General features: G+C 47.3%; 2 non-coding genes and 1 pseudogene across 2 annotated transcripts; all 3 read right to left on the minus strand.

The window, feature by feature from the left end:
* Positions 1–834: 834 nt before the first annotated feature.
* LOC148663205 (5S ribosomal RNA) lies at positions 835–953 on the minus strand (annotated as a pseudogene).
* Positions 954–8,709: 7,756 nt separating this feature from the next.
* trnah-gug (transfer RNA histidin (anticodon GUG)) lies at positions 8,710–8,781 on the minus strand. The gene has a single exon. It is a non-coding gene; the product is annotated as a tRNA-His (tRNA).
* A 1,329-nt stretch (positions 8,782–10,110) lies between these two features.
* On the minus strand, positions 10,111–10,182 carry trnad-guc (transfer RNA aspartic acid (anticodon GUC)). Its single transcript has one exon. It is a non-coding gene; the product is annotated as a tRNA-Asp (tRNA).
* Between the last annotated feature and the right edge of the window lie 1,738 nt (positions 10,183–11,920).

Here is an 11,920-nt window from a genome sequence, read left to right on the forward strand (position 1 = left end):
TGTTTTAAATATGTATATTAATGTAAAGCTTTCTAATTTGTGATGTCCTGTATTTTTTTGTGAAAAGAAAATAAAGTTCTTAAAAATCGAAATCGGTTCACCCAGAGCGAGACTCGGCCATTGCTGTGCTGACCCCTGCGAATTCCCCAAATGTGGGAATCTCGACTGCATAATTTCTGGTAGTGGGGGACTGCGTTCACGCTCTCCCCTGATGTGCTTGGTCCAATATCAGATACGGAAGAGTTACAACACCACGAGCTGCGATAGGATCCCAGTTCGAAAGGAGTCGATGCCACTGCTGGTTCCCGGTTTCTTTTAGTTAGAGGTCCGGAGAAGCATTTCAAGCTGGTTACACTACTCCTTCCGGACATTCATTCCCTTTTCAAAGTCAGTCGTTTTGCTGTAGTCTGCATTATTTAGGCTGATTATCGAGGTTAGCCTTTATTTGGTCATGGGGGCCTCGGTACTGTATGCTAATTCTCAAGGCAGTTTCACCCGTTTTCTGATTGCTAGGTTCTGTACCAGTGCAGACATGTCAAACAGTGAATGGCTGTACCTCTATTGGATCTGTGCTCAATGAATGAAATCAGTAATAAATGAATATATGTATAGTTATACGAAAAACAAGTGGTTTATCGACTCATCTTCATTTGCAGATTTAGAGGCAGCTTCGATATTCGTTTTACAAACGGGTTTTTTTTTATATGGGTCACACACATGCCATAGCAACAAAACACCTCTAGAGATGAGGCTATAGATCAACTTTCCATCCTCCAAATTTTCCTCCCAAAGTCTACGGCACCAATGGCAACCTCTGCTGGCTGAGAGAGTAAGAGCTTGCAGCACCTGGTATTCCCAGGTGGTCTCTCACCCAAGTACTAACCAGGCCCAACCATGCTTAGCTTCCGACATCAGACAAGATCGGGCACATTAAGGGTGGTGTGGCTGCAATCGAAAGCCATGGCGCCTGACTCGCCTGACTGGGAGAGGAGGTCACACACTGTATTATTATTTTTGAGAGACAGGCTCACTGTCTGTTCCTCAGGCTGGGACAGGAGATCATAATCTGCTTTATTATTATTGAGAGACTGGCTCACTCCTGTCTGTTCCTCAGGTTGGGACAAGAGATCACACACTGTATTATTATTGAGAGACGGGCTCACTCCTGTCTGTTCCTCAGGCTGGGACAGTGGATCACATACTATATTATTATAACTGAGAGACAGGCTCACTTTCTATTCCCCAGACTGGGACAGAAGATCACACACTGTATTATTATTGAGAGACAAGCTCACTGTCTGTTCCTCATGCTGGGACAGGAGATCACATAGTTTATTAATATTATTGTTGAGAGACATGCTCACTGTCTATTCCTCTGGCGGGGGCAGGAAATGACACACTGTATTATTAGTTTTGAGAGACAGGCTCAGTGTTCCCCAGGCTGGGACAGGAGATCACACACTGTATTATTATTATTATTATTATTATTATTATTATTATTATTATTGAGATACAGGCTCACTGTCTGTTCCTCTGGCTGGGACTTGAGATCACACACTGTTCTATTATTATTGAGAGACAGGATCACTGTCTGTTCCTCAGGCTGGGACAGGAAATGACACACTGTATTATTATTATTGAGAGACAGGCTCGCTGTCTGCTCCTCAGGCTGGGACAGGAGGTCACACACTGTATTATTATTATTGAGAGACAGGCTCGCTGTCTGCTCCTCAGGCTGGGACAGGAAGACACACACTGTATTATTATTATTGAGAGACAGGCTCACTGTCTTTTCCTCAGGCTGGGAAAGGAAGTCACACACTGTATTATTATTATTGAGAGACTGGCTCACTCCTGTCTGATCCTCAGGTTGGGACAGGAGATCACACATCGTATATGTTACGGATTCGGTAAGAGAAACCGAAACCAGTGAGAGAACCCACTTGCAGGAGCTGACAAAGCCAAGCCGTGATCCAAAGAAAGCCGTAGTCGAAGGAACGAGCCGAGAGTCCAGGGGAAGCCAGAGATCCAAAAGGGAACGAGTTACCGAAGTCAAAGCGTGATCCGAAATCGTAGACAATAGAGCAATCCGATAGTCCAGGGGTAGCCAGAGATCCAAAACAGAGCGTGAGTAACGAAGCCAAGCCGTGATCCGAAAAGCTGTAGTCAAAAGGGGAAAAACCGTAAACGGAAAGCCAAGAAGAACACTAGGTAGAAGAAGGAGTAGGGCAACCAGGAAGCTCGAAAGGGAAACCAATACTGAGCAAGGAGGTAGGGAAAGACATGTGCTTAAGTAGGATGAGACGGGGGTGTGGTGGTGAATAGGAAAACTGATAGGAAAACTTATTATTATTAGGATTATTATTGAGAGACGGGCTGACTGTTCCTCAGGCTGGGACAGGAGATCACACAGTTTATTCATATTATTGTTGAGAGACATGCTCACTGTCTGTTCCTCTGGTTGGGGCAGGAAATGACACACTGTATTATTATTATTGAGAGACAGGCTCGCTGTCTGCTCCTCAGGCTGGGACAGGAGATCACACACTGTTGTAGTGTGCTCTCACGAGGCACCAGTTCTGTAGGGGTTTGGGCATTTACTGGGACAATTATTAATTGTGGCAGTAAATCACAAAATTGATTCTTTTAATGGTCTTAGAATCCAACCATGCGATATAACTCAAAAAACGCACACACAGGTACTAATACACGAGGATACATTTATCAATATATGGAATATGCATGTAAACTTAACAGATCTTATCGTAAAGGTTATCAGAATACAAAAGATATATATTCATTCAGTTACAGTTACACATATCAAGAGGACATACGTTCAGTATATCATTCATTTAGAATCGTAATTGAACTTGTTTAAAACTTCTACATTAGATACTCAAAACAAGAACATAACTCTTAGGAATTAAATTGATATCAACTGGTTGGGATAACAATTGAATTATCGAGCAGTAATGCAGTGAAGTGGAATACTCATCCAATCTCTGGGGATTTAGGTCTCTTGCGGGCTCAATGGCTCCGTGCATGGCTGTGCTGTGTGGCTTGAGACGTTGCGCTGCTGATGCTCTCTGAAGACCGGCTAGTTAGTTTTGGCTGAAACTAGCGAAGTTTGTGCACAGGAGAAAAGATGACTGTGGGTCCCAGCAAGTCAGGAAGAAGACCAGTTCGTTCCTGATGAAGCGATAGTTCTGAATAGTGATTCAGCTGTCCACAGTTCCGACCTGTTCACGAGGCTTGCTGCTGGTGCTAACCTCGGGTGGATCCTTTGGTTACTCTCTGGCTACCTCCGCTCTCGACACTTAGAACAAAGCAAAGTTCTGGCACTCGGACACACTGGCCGTTCCGTGGTTGTCCAGGCTGAGTCTCAGGATGGTCAGGAGGCGCGCTGCGAGAATGTTCTGCCCTTGGGAGCCTTTCTGCTCCTAGGCCGTCCCGCCCTGGAATTATCTCACAGCCCTGGAATTCTCCTTTGTATTCCCTTTAGAATAGTCTTGGAGCTTTGTGTTGCCTGTTTTTACCTGGAGGAACTTCAGCTCGTTTATTGGATGAAAGTTTCATGGGCATCAGAGACCCACGTGGGTTACTCTGCCCTACCAGTCCCTGATTGGTTGATCAAGGTGAGATATGAGTCACTTACTCCTGACACTTAGGAATGCAGTCCAGATGTCCATCTGGCACTCCCTAGACAGATAGGCGCCAATGGATGCCCATTGATCATGATAGCCAGGCTAAGCTAAATGCATTCCCATTTGGGAGCTGTCCCTTATCAAAAGAAAACATCTTTAAATCAGCCTGCCTGAATAGCTTCTCTGTGGCTGCACCACAGAGATGAAGAGAGAGATGGGGCCTCATTTGGGAAAGCACAGCAACACTTAATTCTGTCTTATTAACAAGCATTGCCGCTACAATTAGTAGGAAGAAAGATACAATGTTTTGAAAATGTCATATGTTTTAAAGGATTAAAGGGAAAAGAAATACTTTATATACGCAAACTAATTCAACTGAGCTCCTCTAAACAATATCGCCTGAAGAATTGCGAAAGCACAGTGTATCAATTTGGGTGACACTGGGGGAAAAGGATCACAACATTGAAAACCACAAGGCTTATTTTCAACAGCAAAATTTGTGCTTGAAAATATTTGACAAAAAAAGGAATATTACACGCACGGAAACCAATATTTACCACTAGGATAGAATGCAGCATAGAACAGTTGGATAGAAGGTTAGTGTAACTCTATAGTGCATCACAGAGGTCAGTCTCTTCCCCCTCATTATGCAGGCTGACTTCACTGTCCTCCAGCGATAGTCAGCTGTAATCACTGATGCAGACATGATGTTAATACTCTGACAGCATCTTGGCTGATTTGGTTAAAGTGTTTTCCTATTAAACAGGAGATTCTGCGTTCAAATCCCAGCAGTGTCTTTCTTCCTGTCTTGTCTTACAAAATGTATCACTATGGATGATTACATGCAGCTTGATTTTGTTTAATGCAAGTTTTCATTCCCTTTCTGATGGCTCTCTACAGTAATTTTTAAAAGTACTAATCGGGATGGATTACTGTACATATCCTCAGTAAAGGGGAATATATAAGTAGTGACTATCCAAATTGCATTTTTGTGTGAAACACATTTCAGAAAATCGAAAACCAATTTTCAAAACTCACAATAACAAGACAAAGGCAAAACATAAGTTCACTTGCACTTTATGCATATTTACCACAACCTTGCCTTCTGATCATAAAAAGTCTTAATTTTAATATAGCAGTTTTAAATGGGACATTCAGAACATGGCATATGAGAATATATGGTTAACCGAGGATGAGCAAAGGATGATCGCACTTTCTGCTTATTGCTATGAACCTACCCCTGGTTATAAAAATGTCTCAAAATTCTGACACTGAGGTGTGAGACACAATGTAACAGGCTCTCATAATCCCGAAATACAAGAAATTTTACTGTAGCGTTTTATAAATTTGACCCTGTGAACATTGCATGTCCCTCCTTCCTCATTACCAAAACATCTCAATGTCCCGGCACTATGTACATTTGTAATTACAACACTTCACTGTTTCATTTATGAGTTGTGACATTGTGAACATGGCATGTTAAAGTATATAGAAAATCTAGATCAGAATAGGCTAAATGCAATTCCTAGTGATTTATCATTTTCTTACTTTCTAAATGAAAACAATATTTTTTCAGTGATTATGACACTTCAGTATGACATAAAATATGCTTCAATGACAGAATAAATAATAATAATAAATAATCATGGAAAAAATACCCAAAGTGGACATTCATAGTTGTCATTATAGAATGTTAGATATCGGGTGGGTAGCTGCGTCAGCATGCGTAGGCTGCAAAGGAACAAGTAAAGGACTATTCCTGCTGAAAAGAGAAGAAAAGAATCACAATGTTTCGGCTGTGGAGCCTTCTTCAGGTGTGAGAAAGACAGGGCAGTAAGCAAAGATAATTTTCTTTTTATCTTTGCTGAATGCAGTTTATCGCTGATGACAACATCAAAGACATTAAGGACATTAAGGAGTTTTTACGGCTAACAGCTCCACATCAACTTCCTTTCATAACTTTCATAACTAACCTCATCAGATCCTTCAACTCTTTTCTTGGGTGAATATGGTTTTCTGGGGAGTTGCGATGTTGGGCATACAGTAACTGGACATTTCCCGGTAATTCTGACACCTGTTAAGCACTCGCATTTCCTGCAAATATTAAAATGGTAAAGGTTTCGCTGAGAAATCCAATCGACCTTTGCGAAGACAATGTTTACATCGCAACAGAAACCTGTCCTTTGGTGGACTCAAACCACCGACTTTTCAGTTAACAACCGAATGCGCCACACAGACGGAATGGTGGGTTCGTGTCTCACATCACAACTTTCCGGTTAAAAAAAAATATTTTTTTGCCAGCTGGCAATATTTCTTCTGCACTGATAATCAAGAATTGAATTTAATTTCTCGCAAGCTGTGTGAATTTCTTGAAATACAAGTTTTCCAGAAAGGAAATGAATACATGCATTTAACGAAATCAAGCCCTTTGTGATAGTCCGAAATGGTACGTTATGTACCACAAGATAGAAAAAAAAACATGACTGGGATTTTAAGCTACTGTACGTGACCTATGGTACCAGACCGGGGTAAAGTTAGCTTGAAGTTCGAAAACGATTTTGGCACGCCTGTAGCGTTTACACGAAACCTCTTAGAATCGCGAGAATACTTGCTTTGTGCATAAAATACATTGTGAATGCTTTCTCAGCCTTTACTTTTTCGTTTATATTACATTTTTTGGACCAAGCACGAATATTCTTTTGTCCATATCTTCGCAACGGAAGCACAGAAGGCCTTCAAACCAAATGCATTTTAAAGACCACGACGTGGATATTTCCACAGCCTCTACATCAAAGTATCAGTGAGCTAATTATCTTTTTTTAAACCTCCGGTTTTTCATCGATGAGTAATTACGCACTAACTGGAACCCGGGGGACCGCTGTATACACAAGTTCACAACGCGAGAAATACTGTTCAATACGGCTTCATGCGAAAAACCCGTATATGACCATAGGAAGCATAACTGTGCAGTCTCCAATTACCCAGACTGTAAGCACGGGAATAAAGCTTTGTCTGAATTCTGAAACCCTTCCTTTACGTCCTGTTTTCATTCAGGTAAGAGTCAACTATATGCAAAATACTACTGACAGCAAGAAGATTAAAATATTCTTTACTCAGCAGCTTATTAAAAACAGCTCCCATGATGTTCAAACCGATTTTTTACACAGAACACTGACACAGCTTTGCGTTCTGAATCTCTTTTTCTCGTGTGTTTATTTAATGTGGCACAATGTACTGGGATAGGGGTATTCTGTTCACAAACCAATAGCATTTAAACCACAGCACCCACAATGCTGCAAGTAAGTGTTTTGCACACTAAGCAGAGAGCGATGTCTTCCTCGTTAGTATAGTGGCAAGTATCCCCACCTGTCACGCGGGAGACCAGGGTTCATCAGGACATGCATTGAAGTGAAAGCAGGATGCGCTGTGACATGCACTGTGCAGACCCGCCACACTAAGAGGTGAGTGGGTCTGTTCGATCACAGCGCTAGGCGAATCCCTAAACAGTGTGCGTGCAACAAACGAAACGGGCCTGTTTCCGCCCGGTTTCGATCCGGGGAAATCGGGCCCAGTAGTGGCGGGATCTGTACAGTGCATGTCGCAGCGCTTCAATGTGCTTCCTGATGTCCTACCCCGAGTGCAGAAAAGACAGCATCCACAGCAACAACAGCTCAGGTCTCTGCACAGGAGCTAAGCTGCCCTCATCTCCTCTGCTCTGCGGCTCCTGCGGAGTGGAGTCCTGCCTGGAGCCGTGTTTGCAGGCTGTGGCTCCCCGCGCCCTGTCTGTGCGTCATGTCCAAGAGCTCCTGGGAGGAAGAGAGAGCCCTCCCACTCGGGGGCTTTTCCACGGTCTGTGTGAGGAGGGGCGGGTGTGTCCAGTAGCTTATCGAGCGGAAGCCTGGGGCGGCGGAGAGCTCTGATCGTGCAGACCTTGAGGTGTCACCTCTTTGTCTGCTTTCCCGCCCCCCCTCCGCCCAAGCTCTGCTCCAAAGTAGCCCGTCAACCCCTCACACCTGCACTTGTCACAACCTAAGGTGCGGTCATGAGACACCCATGGGGTGTCGTTCTGTTCTTGCTAATTGTTTCCTGCCTTTCGCAGGCAGGAGTCAATGCGAGGAAGATGCGCTGGACAGAGCTCAGAGGGCGCAGCTGGGTGGCTTTCCTTCTGAGTGACGTTCCTGCAACACTCTCCCGCTACTCTTGGTGCGCTCATGCCACAACACAGGAAGGCTGGAGCAGGTGGCTGTGGGCTTTGCGCACCGCCGAAATAGCTCAGTTGGGAGAGCATTAGACTGAAGATCTATAGATCCCGGGTTTTGGTATTTTGTTTCATCGCGCCCTTTGTTCCTCTCTCCAGCGCCCCCTGCCTAAAGTGACGCGTCCCTTTCTCAGCCCGAAACGCAAGCGAGACACCAGCAGCGGTCCCTTCAGGTTTCCGTAGTATAGCGGCTAACACGCGAAAGGTCCCCGGTTCGAGACCGGGTGGAAACAGCCTCGTTTTGCACGCTCCTGTACTTCACAGAGGTCTTGAGCGACCGCTCATTTGTTCCCAATGTATTTCCGGTGCCTTCGTGCACTCTTGTACCAAACGCACGTTCCTTCTGTACGCGGAGCCGATCATTTGCAATTGGGCTGTGCCGACAGACCAGGACGAGCTCTGTCGGCTCAAAAGCAGCGCAGGACCTGCAAGAACAACAGAAAGATTAGCATCCAGCGGGGGCCTCTTAGTGAGCCCAAGAGCTCATCAAGAATCGGCTCCAGCAACAGGGCTGGGCGCATTGTTCCATTCTCCGCCCACTCTCGGTGTAAACAAGTCCCTCCTGGTCTCTGCTTCAAATGCACTTTCCTGCGTTTGCTTTGGTGTAACTGGCTTCCCCTGCATGGGCGAATGTGAAGAAGATCCTTAGTAAGTCATTGAAGAAAACCGAGAAGAGGTCGGAGTGGCCTCTGTCGTTCATCAACGATCCAGTCAGGCAGTACTCCTCTGTAAAGCGCCGTTCGTTCACATCGATTGGCTTTTTTTTGCCTTCATTCGTGCGAGTAGTAAAAGCAGACGCCCCTATTCTGTCGTGACCCGGATTCGAACCAGGGTTGTTGCGGCCACAACGCAAAGTACTGACCACTATACTATCACAGCGAGTTACCGAGACACACGCGGCAGGGCGGAAAGGGCTGTGCTCTCTTCGTGTGACATAATTCGGAAAAGTCCTGACAACTCTCTTGCGTGTTTTCTCATATTTATGTAGTTTGCTTGCATGATGCCGGGAACAGCATGGTTGTTCGCTGCCATATAGTCTAGCGGTTAGGGTTCCTGGTTTTCACCCAGGCGGTTCGACTCGGTTTTGCCTCCTGCTTTCCAAAAGATCAGCACCGTGTACGAAAGAGCCGCATTAAAACTACTCGAACGTGCAAAACGTGCGAGAAGAGGGGGAGCTTGTTTCCAACCGAAACTTCTCGCGTGTGAGACGAGCTGATCATCGCTGTGGGAGGGTTACTCTGGTAGACAGGGCTGACCTTCGGCAATAGGATTTATAGTCTCCAAGATGATATTTGCACTTTCTGGAGAGGCGATTTTCTCCACTTCAGTAGCCCGATTTCGTCGATTGCGTGGAGAGGGCTGTAGAATGTGGCGCCGCCTTTCCTGCTCCGTCCATGACAGGCGTGCTGGTCTCTGGAGAGAGAGCACGGTCCATCAGCGCACTCCAATAAAGGCACTGGAAGCAGCTGAATCGCATTGGTGAAGCTCAGCGCTGGGCCGCTGGGCACGTCTTACCACCGTTTCCGTAGTGTAGTGGTTATCACGTTCGCCTCACACGCGAAAGGTCCCCGGTACGAAACCGGGCGGAAACAGACATCTTTTGTCGCCAGGCACAAAAGGGGATTGGGGGTTCGCCTAGCGTTGTAATCGAACAGACCCACTCACCTCTTAGTGTGGCGGGATCTGCACAGTGCATGTCACAGCGCATCCTGCTTTCACTTCAATGCGCGTCCTGATGTACCCCAGTCTCCCGCGTGACAGGTGGGGACAGGTGACAGGTCCTATACTAACGAGGAAGACATCGCTCTCTCCGACCCCCGGCATCGTGTCCCGACCCACCGTGCTGGAAGCCGACGCGTGCTGTGATTCCTTTACGGAGCAGAAATGACAACCGAGGAGCCGAGAGATCATTTCAGCATTTCGCGTCTGAACGGAAAACATAAACGACCAACTCGGAATGACTTGCCTTTGACGCTTCTCAAAGCGTTCTTTGTGCATCGAACAGACCCACTCACCTCTTAGTGTGGCGGGATCTGCACAGTGCATGTCGCAGCGCTTCCTGCTTTCACTTCAATGTGCTTCCTGATGTCGAGTCGTGTGCCGTGCGGAGGCTCTGAAAGCGAGAGCAATGAAAAGGTGCACGACGCTGTGAAAGAAAACAGAGAAGTGAAAGGCAGTCATTTCTCTAAGGAGGTGAAAGAAAAGCTACTCCCCGTCGGGGAATCGAACCCCGGTCTCCCGCGTGACAGGCGGGGATACTTACCACTATACTAACGAGGAAGACATCGCTCTTTCCAACCCCCGGCATCGTGTCACGACCCAGCATGCTGGAAGCCGACGCGTGCTGTGATTCCTTTACGGAGCAGAAAAGACAACCGAGGAGCCGAGAGATCATTTCAGCATTTCGCGTCTGAACGGAAAACACAAACGACCAACTAGGAATGACTTGCCTTAGACGCTTTTCAAAGCGTTCTTTGTGCACGACGACTGCGCCGACTAGCAGATACAAATGGGTTGTACAACTTTGAACTAGCAAATGGAAGAGGGCTAAGCCCCCTCTCTTTTAGCCCAGGTTCGATCTGTCTCCCAGAATCACCAGGGTGCACGCACACACACCCGTGCCGTTGAAGTGCTCTGCTTCATTTCTAAGGGCATCTCAACATTCACTCCTACCCCGAGTGCAGAAAAGACAGCGTCCGCAGCAACAACAGCTCAGGTCTCTGCACAGGAGCTAAGCTGCCCCCATCTCCTCTGCTTTGCGGCTCCTGCGGAGCGGAGTCCTGCCTGGAGCCGTGTTTGCAGGCGGCGGCTCCCCGCGCCCTGTCTGTGCGTCGTGTCCAAGAGCTCCTGGGAGGAAGAGAGAGCCCTCCCACTCGGGGGCTTTTCCACGGTCTGTGTGAGGAGGGGCGGGTGTGTCCAGTAGCTTATCGAGCGGAAGCCTGGGGCGGCGGAGAGCTGTGATCGTGCAGACCTTGAGGTGTCACCTCTTTGTCTGCTTTCCCGCCCCCCCTCCGCCCAAGCTCTGCTCCAAAGTAGCCCGGCAACCCCTCACACCTGCACGTGTCACAACCTAAGGTGCGGTCATGAGACACCCATGGGGTGTCGTTCTGTTCTTGCTAATTGTTTCCTGCCCGTCGCAGGCAGGAGTCCATGCGAGGAAGATGCGCTGGACAGAGCTCAGAGGGCGCAGCTGGGTGGCTTTCCTTCTGAGTGACATTCCTGCAACACTCTCCCGCTACTCTTGGTGCGCTCATGCCACAACACAGGAAGGCTGGAGCAGGTGGCTGTGTGCTCTTTGCACCGCCGAAATAGCTCAGTTGGGAGAGCGTTAGACTGAAGATCTAAAGATCCCGGGTTTCGGCATTTTGTTTCATCGCGCCCTTTGTTCCTCTCTCCAGCGCCCCCTTCCTAAAGTGACGCGTCCCTTTCTCAGCCCGAAACGCAAGCGAGACACCAGCAGCAGTCCCTGCAGGTTTCCGTAGTGTAGCGGCTATCACGTTCGCCTAACACGTGAGAGGTCCCCGGTTCGAGACCGGGCGGAAACAGCCTCGTGTTGCACGCTCCTGTACTTCACAGAGGTCTTGAGCAACCGGTCATTTGTTCCCAATGTATTTACGGTGCCTTCGTGCACTCTTGTACCAAATGCACGTTCCTTCTGTACGCGGAGCCGATCATTTGCAATTGGGCTGTGCCGGCAAACCAGGACGAGCTCTGTCGGCTCAAAAGCAGCGCAGGACCTGCAAGAACAACAGAAAGATTAGCATCCAGCGGGGGCCTCTTAGTGAGCCCAAGAGCTCATCAAGAATCGGCTCCAGCAACAGGGCTGGGCGCATTGTTCCATTCTCCGCCCACTGTCGGTGTAAACAAGTCCCTCCTGGTCTCTGCTTCAAATGCACTTTCCTGCGTTTGCTTTGGTGTAACTGGCTTCCCCTGCATGGGCGAATGTGAAGAAGATCCTTATTAAGTCATTGAAGAAAACCGAGAAGAGGTCGGAGTGGCCTCTGTCGTTCATCAACGA

This window comes from Lepisosteus platostomus, chromosome 5 (assembly GCF_059453375.1).
Source record: "Lepisosteus platostomus isolate fLepPlt1 chromosome 5, fLepPlt1.hap1, whole genome shotgun sequence".
Lineage (NCBI taxonomy): Eukaryota > Metazoa > Chordata > Actinopteri > Semionotiformes > Lepisosteidae > Lepisosteus > Lepisosteus platostomus.